The sequence below is a fragment of the Dendropsophus ebraccatus genome, chromosome 14 (genome assembly GCF_027789765.1).
Source record: "Dendropsophus ebraccatus isolate aDenEbr1 chromosome 14, aDenEbr1.pat, whole genome shotgun sequence".
Classification (NCBI taxonomy): Eukaryota; Metazoa; Chordata; class Amphibia; order Anura; family Hylidae; genus Dendropsophus; species Dendropsophus ebraccatus.
The window spans coordinates 60,539,734-60,549,338 of NC_091467.1; the positions used below are offsets into that span (position 1 = coordinate 60,539,734).

Genomic DNA, 9,605 nt, shown 5'->3' on the forward strand with positions numbered 1-9,605 from the left:
TTAGCAGCCGGGACCTCACCGGTAATGACACGCTGCAGCGATCACGCTGCCGCGTGTCATTAACTCCTTAAACGCTGCGATCGCGGCGTTTAAGTGTAAGTGACAGGGGGAGTCCCCTGTCACTTACCGATCGGGACCCCCGCAGTGTGACTGCAGGGGTTCCGATCGGTAAAACGGGCCGCCGGAGGTCTCTCACCTGCCTCCGTGCGGTCCGATAGGCGATCTGCTACACTGAGCCTGCACAGGCAGGCTCAATGAGCAGATCGCCGATAACACTGATCAATGCTATGCCTATGGCATAGCATTCATCAGTGTAGAAATCCAAGTACTGGATGTAAAAGTCCCCCAAAGGGACTTCAAATGTGTAAAAAGAAAAAGTTAAAAACACTAACACACTACCCCAAAACCCCTCCCCCAATAAAAGTTGAAATCACCCCCCTTTCCCATTATATAAATAAAACATATAAAAATAAATAAACAAATAAACATATAATATACCGTAGCGTGCGTAATTGTCCGATCTATTAAAATATAACAAGCGTCATTGCGAACGGTAAACGGCGTACACGAAAAGAGGGAAAAAAGTGCGCGGATTACCAATTTTATGTTACATTATATATAAAAAAAAATTAATAAAAAATGATCAAAACGTCCGAGCTTCACAAATATGGTATTAATAAAAACTAGAGATCATGGCGGAAAAAAATGACACCCCATACAGCCCCATAGGTGAAAAAATAAAACCGTTATAAGCGTCACAATAGGCCCATTTTATTTATAATTAATTGCCAAAAAAAAGGATTTCATTTAAAAAAAATATATAACATTAGAGAATCTGTGTAACCTGCATATGGTTGTGTTCAGACTGACCTATAGAATAATAGTATCATGTCGCTGTTACCATATAGTACATTACGTAGACACAGGAACCCCCCAAACGTTACCATATTGCATTCTTTTTTGCGATTTCACCAATTTATATCTTCATAAATAATATATTTGGAATTCCATCATACATGTTATGGTAAAATGAATGATGCCATTACAAAGTACAACTATTCCTGTAACAAATAAGCCCTTACATGGCCTGTAGATAGAAAACTGAGGGTGCTAGAGCTCTTAGAAGGGGAGGAGGGAAAAACGGAAACACTAAGATCAAAATTTGCGCGGTCCACTGGGTCATTTTGGGCCTGGTCCTCAAAGGGTTAAACTATAAACTGCACGGAAACAGCGCGGAGGATAAAGGTAACCAACAAACCCTCATCCTCAGAGCCCCAAGTGCAGCAGGCTAGATTATTAAGTTGGGCACAATCCTCAAAGGATGGGGATGGGGTACACAGGTGGGGGGTATATCAGGATGGGGTACACAGGTGGGGGGTATATCAGGATGGGGTACACAGGTGGGGGGTATATCAGGATGGGGTACACAGGTGGGGGGTATATAAGGATGGGGTACTCAGGTGGGGGTATATAAGGATGGGGTACACAGGTGGGGGGTATATAAGGATGGGGTACACAGGTGGGGGGTATATAAGAATGGGGTACACAGGTGGGGGTATATAAGGATGGGGTACACAGGTGGGGGGTATATAAGGATGGGGTACACAGGTGGGGGTATATAAGGATGGGGTACACAGGTGGGGGGTATATAAGGATGGGGTACACAGGTGGGGGGTATATAAGGATGGGGTACACAGGTGGGGGGTATATAAGGATGGGGTACACAAGGATGGGGTACACAGGTGGGGGGTATATAAGGATGGGGTACACAAGGATGGGGTACACAGGTGGGGGGTATATAAGGATGGGGTACACAGGTGGGGGGTATATAAGGATGGGGTACACAGGTGGGGGGTATATAAGGATGTGGTACACAGGTGGGGGTATATAAGGATGGGGTACACAGGTGGGGGTATATAAGGATGGGGTACACAGGTTGGGGTATATAAGGATGGGGTACACAGGTGTGGGGTATATAAGGATGGGGTACACAGGTGGGGGGAATATAAGGATGGGGTACACAGGTGTAGGGTATATAAGGATGGGGTACACAGGTGTGGGGGGTATATAAGGATGGGGTACACAGGTGGGGGTATATAAGGATGGGGTACACAGGTTGGGGGTATATAAGGATGGGGTACACAGGTTGGGGGGTATATAAGGATGGGGTACACAGGTGGGGGTATATAAGGATGGGGTACACAGGTGGGGGTATATAAGGATGGGGTACACAGGTGGGGGTATATCAGGATGGGGTACACAGGTGGGGGGTATATCAGGATGGGGTACACAGGTGGGGGGTATATAAGGATGGGGTACACAGGTGGGGGGTATATAAGGATGGGGTACACAGGTGGGGGGTATATAAGGATGGGGTACACAGGTGGGGGGTATATAAGGATGGGGTACACAGGTGGGGGTATATAAGGATGGGGTACATAAGAATGGGGTACACAGGTGGGGGTATATAAGGATGGGGTACACAGGTTGGGGTATATAAGGATGGGGTACACAGGTGGGGGGTATATAAGGATGGGGTACACAGGTGGGGGGTATATAAGGATGGGGTACACAGGTGGGGGGGTATATAAGGATGGGGTACACAGGTGGGGGGTATATAAGGATGGGGTACACAGGTGGGGGGTATATAAGGATGGGGTACACAGGTTGGGGTATATAAGGATGGGGTACACAGGTGGGGGGTATATCAGGATGGGGTACACAGGTGTGGGGTATATAAGGATGGGGTACACAGGTGGGGGGTATATCAGGATGGGGTACACAGATGGGGGGTATATAAGGATGGGGTACACAGGTGGGGGGTATATAAGGATGGGGTACACAGGTGGGGGGTATATAAGGATGGGGTACACAGGTGGGGGGTATATAAGGATGGGGTACACAGGTGGGGGGTATATAAGGATGGGGTACACAGGTGGGGGTATATAAGGATGGGGTACATAAGAATGGGGTACACAGGTGGGGGTATATAAGGATGGGGTACACTGGTTGGGGTATATAAGGATGGGGTACACAGGTGGGGGTATATAAGGATGGGGTACACAGGTTGGGGTATATAAGGATGGGGTACACAGGTTGGGGTATATAAGGATGGGGTACACAGGTGGGGGGTATATAAGGATGGGGTACACAGGTTGGGGTATATAAGGATGGGGTACACAGGTGGGGGGTATATAAGGATGGGGTACACAGGTGAGGGGGGTATATAAGGATGGGGTACACAGGTGGGGGGTATATAAGGATGGGGTACACAGGTGGGGGTATATAAGGATGGGGTACACCGGTGGGGGGTATATAAGGATGGGGTACACAGGTGGGGGGTATATAAGGATGGGGTACACAGGTGAGGGGGGTATATAAGGATGGGGTACACAGGTGAGGGGGGTATATAAGGATGGGGTACACAGGTGGGGGTATATAAGGATGGGGTACACAGGTGGGGGGGGGTATATAAGGATGGGGTACACAGGTGAGGGGGTATATAAGGATGGGGTACACAGGTGAGGGGGGTATATAAGGATGGGGTACACAGGTGAGGGGGGTATATAAGGATGGGGTACACAGGTTGGGGTATATAAGGATGGGGTACACAGGTGAGGGGTATATAAGGATGGGGTACACAGGTTGGGGTATATAAGGATGGGGTACACAGGTTGGGGTATATAAGGATGGGGTACACAGGTGGGGGGTATATAAGGATGGGGTACACAGGTGGGGGGGTATATAAGGATGGGGTACACAGGTGGGGGGTATATAAGGATGGGGTACACAGGTGGGGGTATATAAGGATGGGGTTCACAGGTGGGGGTATATAAGGATGGGGTACACAGGTTGGGGTATATAAGGATGGGGTACACAGGTGGGGGGTATATAAGGATGGGGTACACAGGTGGGGGGTATATAAGGATGGGGTACACAGGTGGGGGTATATAAGGATGGGGTACACAGGTGGGGGTATATAAGGATGGGGTACACAGGTGGGGGGTATATCAGGATGGGGTACACAGGTGGGGGGTATATAAGGATGGGGGTACACAGGTGGGGGTATATAAGGATGGGGTACACCGGTGGGGGGTATATAAGGATGGGGTACACAGGTGGGGGGTATATAAGGATGGGGTACACAGGTGAGGGGGTATATAAGGATGGGGTACACAGGTGAGGGGGGTATATAAGGATGGGGTACACAGGTGGGGGTATATAAGGATGGGGTACACAGGTGGGGGGGGTATATAAGGATGGGGTACACAGGTAAAGGGGGTATATAAGGATGGGGTACACAGGTGAGGGGGGTATATAAGGATGGGGTACACAGGTGAGGGGGGTATATAAGGATGGGGTACACAGGTTGGGGTATATAAGGATGGGGTATATAAGGATGGGGTACACAGGTTGGGGTATATAAGGATGGGGTACACAGGTGGGGGGTATATAAGGATGGGGTACACAGGTGGGGGTATATAAGGATGGGGTACACAGGTGGGGGGTATATAAGGATGGGGTACACAGGTGGGGGGGTATATAAGGATGGGGTACACAGGTGGGGGGGTATATAAGGATGGGGTACACAGGTGGGGGTATATAAGGATGGGGTTCACAGGTGGGGGGTATATAAGGATGGGGTACACAGGTTGGGGTATATAAGGATGGGTACACAGGTGGGGGTATATAAGGATGGGGTTCACAGGTGGGGGGTATATAAGGATGGGGTACACAGGTTGGGGGTATATAAGGATGGGGTACACAGGTGGGGGTATATAAGGATGGGGTACACAGGTGGGGGTATATAAGGATGGGGTACACAGGTAGGGGGGTATATAAGGATGGGGTACACAGGTGGGGGTATATAAGGATGGGGTACACAGGTGGGGGTATATAAGGATGGGGTACACAGGTGGGGGGTATATAAGGATGGGGTACACAGGTGAGGGGGGTATATAAGGATGGGGTACACAGGTGAGGGGGGTATATAAGGATGGGGTACACAGGTTGGGGGTATATAAGGATGGGGTACACAGGTGGGGGGTATATAAGGATGGGGTACACAGGTGAGGGGGGGTATATAAGGATGGGGTACACAGGTGAGGGGGGTATATAAGGATGGGTTACACAGGTGAGGGGGGTATATAAGGATGGGGTACACAGGTTGGGGGTATATAAGGATGGGGTACACAGGTGAGGGGTGTATATAAGGATGGGGTACACAGGTGGGGGTATATAAGGATGGGGTACACAGGTGGGGGGTATATAAGGATGGGGTACACAGGTGGGGGGTATATAAGGTGGGGGTACACAGGTGAGGGGGGTATATAAGGATGGGGTACACAGGTTGGGGGTATATAAGGATGGGGTACACAGGTGAGGGGGGTATATAAGGATGGGGTACACAGGTGAGGGGGGTATATAAGGATGGGGTACACAGGTGAGGGGGGTATATAAGGATGGGGTACACAGGTTGGGGGTATATAAGGATGGGGTACACAGGTTGGGGGTATATAAGGATGGGGGTACACAGGTGAGGGGGGTATATAAGGATGGGGTACACAGGTGGGGGTATATAAGGATGGGGTACACAGGTTGGGGGTATATAAGGATGGGGTACATAAGAATGGGGTACACAGGTGGGGGTATATAAGGATGGGGTACACTGGTTGGGGTATATAAGGATAGGGTACACAGGTGGGGGGTATATAAGGATGGGGTACACAGGTTGGGGTATATAAGGATGGGGTACACAGGTGGGGGTATATAAGGATGGGGTACACAGGTGAGGGGGGTATATAAGGATGGGGTACACAGGTGGGGGGGTATATAAGGATGGGGTACACAGGTGGGGGTATATAAGGATGGGGTTCACAGGTGGGGGGTATATAAGGATGGGGTACACAGGTTGGGGTATATAAGGATGGGGTACACAGGTGGGGGGTATATAAGGATGGGGTACACAGGTGGGGGGTATATAAGGATGGGGTACACAGGTTGGGGTATATAAGGATGGGGTACACAGGTGGGGGGTATATAAGGATGGGGTACACAGGTTGGGGTATATAAGGATGGGGTACACAGATTGGGGTATATAAGGATGGGGTACACAGGTGGGGGGTATATAAGGATGGGGTACACAGGTTGGGGGTATATAAGGATGGGGTACACAGGTTGGGTTATATAAGGATGGGGTACACAGGTTGGGTTATATAAGGATGGGGTACACAGGTTGGGGGGTATATAAGGATGGGGTACACAGGTGGGGTATATAAGGATGGGGTACACAGGTGGGGGGTATATAAGGATGGGGTACACAGGTGGGGGTATATAAGGATGGGGTACACAGGTGGGGGGTATATCAGGATGGGGTACACAGGTGGGGGGTATATCAGGATGGGGTACACAGGTTGGGGGTATATAAGGATGGGGTACACAGGTGGGGGGTATATAAGGATGGGGTACACAGGTGGGGGGTATATAAGGATGGGGTACACAGGTGGGGGGTATATAAGGATGGGGTACACAGGTGGGGGTATATAAGGATGGGGTACATAAGAATGGGGTACACTGGTGGGGGTATATAAGGATGGGGTACACTGGTTGGGGTATATAAGGATGGGGTACACAGGTGGGGGGTATATAAGGATGGGGTACACAGGTGGGGGTATATAAGGATGGGGTACACAGGTTGGGGGTATATAAGGATGGGGTACACAGGTGAGGGGGGTATATAAGGATGGGGTACACAGGTGAGGGGGGTATATAAGGATGGGGTACACAGGTGGGGGGTATATAAGGATGGGGTACACAGGTGAGGGGGGTATATAAGGATGGGGTACACAGGTGGGGGTATATAAGGATGGGGTACACAGGTGGGGGTATATAAGGATGGGGTACACAGGTGGGGGGTATATAAGGATGGGGTACACAGGTGGGGGGGGGTATATAAGGATGGGGTACACAGGTGGGGGGGTATATAAGGATGGGGTACACAGGTGGGGGTATATAAGGATGGGGTACACAGGTGGGGGTATATAAGGATGGGGTACACAGGTGAGGGGGGTATATAAGGATGGGGTACACAGGTGAGGGGGGTATATAAGGATGGGGTACACAGGTGGGGGGGTATATAAGGATGGGGTACACAGGTGAGGGGGGTATATAAGGATGGGGTACACAGGTGGGGGGTATATAAGGATGGGCTACACAGGTGGGGGTATATAAGGATGGGGTACACAGGTGGGGGGTATATAAGGATGGGGTACACAGGTGGGGGGGGTATATAAGGATGGGGTACACAGGTGGGGGTATATAAGGATGGGGTACACAGGTGGGGGTATATAAGGATGGGGTACACAGGTGGGGGGGTATATAAGGATGGGGTACACAGGTGGGGGTATATAAGGATGGGGTACACCGGTGGGGGTATATAAGGATGGGGTACACAGGTTGGGGGTATATAAGGATGGGGTACACAGGTGAGGGGGGTATATAAGGATGGGGTACACAGGTGAGGGGGGTATATAAGGATGGGGTACACAGGTGGGGGGTATATAAGGATGGGGTACACAGGTGAGGGGGGTATATAAGGATGGGGTACACAGGTGGGGGTATATAAGGATGGGGTACACAGGTTGGGGGTATATAAGGATGGGGTACACAGGTGAGGGGGGTATATAAGGATGGGGTACACAGGTGAGGGGGGTATATAAGGATGGGGTACACAGGTGGGGGTATATAAGGATGGGGTACATAGGTGGGGGTATATAAGGATGGGGTACACAGGTGGGGGGTATATAAGGATGGGGTACACAGGTGGGGGGGTATATAAGGATGGGGTACACAGGTGGGGGGGTATATAAGGATGGGGTACACAGGTGGGGGTATATAAGGATGGGGTACACAGGTGGGGGGGTATATAAGGATGGGGTACACAGGTGGGGGGTATATAAGGATGGGGTACACAGGTGAGGGGGGTATATAAGGATGGGGTACACAGGTGGGGGTATATAAGGATGGGGTACACAGGTTGGGGGTATATAAGGATGGGGTACACAGGTGAGGGGGGTATATAAGGATGGGGTACACAGGTGAGGGGGGTATATAAGGATGGGGTACACAGGTGGGGGTATATAAGGATGGGGTACACAGGTGGGGGGTATATAAGGATGGGGTACATAAGAATGGGGTACACAGGTGGGGGTATATAAGGATGGGGTACACAGGTGGGGGTATATAAGGATGGGGTACACAGGTGAGGGGGGTATATAAGGATGGGGTACACAGGTGAGGGGGGTATATAAGGATGGGGTACACAGGTGAGGGGGGTATATAAGGATGGGGTACACAGGTGGGGGGTATATAAGGATGGGGTACACAGGTGGGGGTATATAAGGATGGGGTACACAGGTGAGGGGGGTATATAAGGATGGGGTACACAGGTGGGGGGTATATAAGGATGGGGTACACAGGTGGGGGTATATAAGGATGGGGTACACAGGTGGGGGGTATATAAGGATGGGGTACACAGGTGAGGGGGGTATATAAGGATGGGGTACACAGGTGGGGGGTATATAAGGATGGGGTACACAGGTGGGGGTATATAAGGATGGGGTACACAGGTGAGGGGGGTATATAAGGATGGGGTACACAGGTGAGGGGGGTATATAAGGATGGGGTACACAGGTGAGGGGGTATATAAGGATGGGGTACACAGGTGAGGGGGTATATAAGGATGGGGTACACAGGTGGGGGGTATATAAGGATGGGGTACACAGGTTGGGGTATATAAGGATGGGGTACACAGGTGAGGGGGGTATATAAGGATGGGGTACACAGGTGGGGGTATATAAGGATGGGGTACACAGGTGAGGGGGGTATATAAGGATGGGGTACACAGGTGAGGGGGGTATATAAGGATGGGGTACACAGGTGAGGGGGTATATAAGGATGGGGTACACAGGTGAGGGGGTATATAAGGATGGGGTACACAGGTGGGGGGTATATAAGGATGGGGTACACAGGTTGGGGTATATAAGGATGGGGTACACAGGTGAGGGGGGTATATAAGGATGGGGTACACAGGTGGGGGGTATATAAGGATGGGGTACACAGGTGGGGGTATATAAGGATGGGGTACACAGGTGGGGAGGTATATAAGGATGGGGTACACAGGTGGGGGTATATAAGGATGGGGTACACAGGTGAGGGGGGTGTACAGGTCAGGCTGATCTCCGGTGATCCCCTGTAGCGGGGTGGGGAGTTGCCGGTATCCTCCGCCTCCTCCCCTATAACCGGCATAAACCTGTTCTCCCCGGACTGTGCCGGCCCCCCCCTGCGCGCTCCCGCGGCGCCAACACGTGTGACACCGGAAGTGACAGGTGCAAAGGTCACACCCACCGGCTCCGAGACCCCGCCCCCCGGAGTCGTCCTAACTGCTAAGCCCAAGAGCTGACACTCCACAGCAGCCCCGCCCCCTGAGCCCAAGAGCTGACACTCCACAGCAGCCCCGCCCCCTGAGCCCAAGAGCTGACACTCTACAGCAGCCCCGCCCCCTGAGCCCAAGAGCTGACACTCCACAGCAGCCCCGCCCCCTGAGC

The 9,605-nt window shown here is 51.3% G+C and overlaps 1 protein-coding gene across 2 annotated transcripts in view; it reads right to left on the reverse strand.

Annotated features, from left to right (window-relative positions):
* Positions 1-9,605, reverse strand: part of LOC138773096 (protein-glutamine gamma-glutamyltransferase E-like) — a 115,270-nt gene that overhangs the window by 89,149 nt on the left and 16,516 nt on the right. The window lies entirely within an intron of this gene.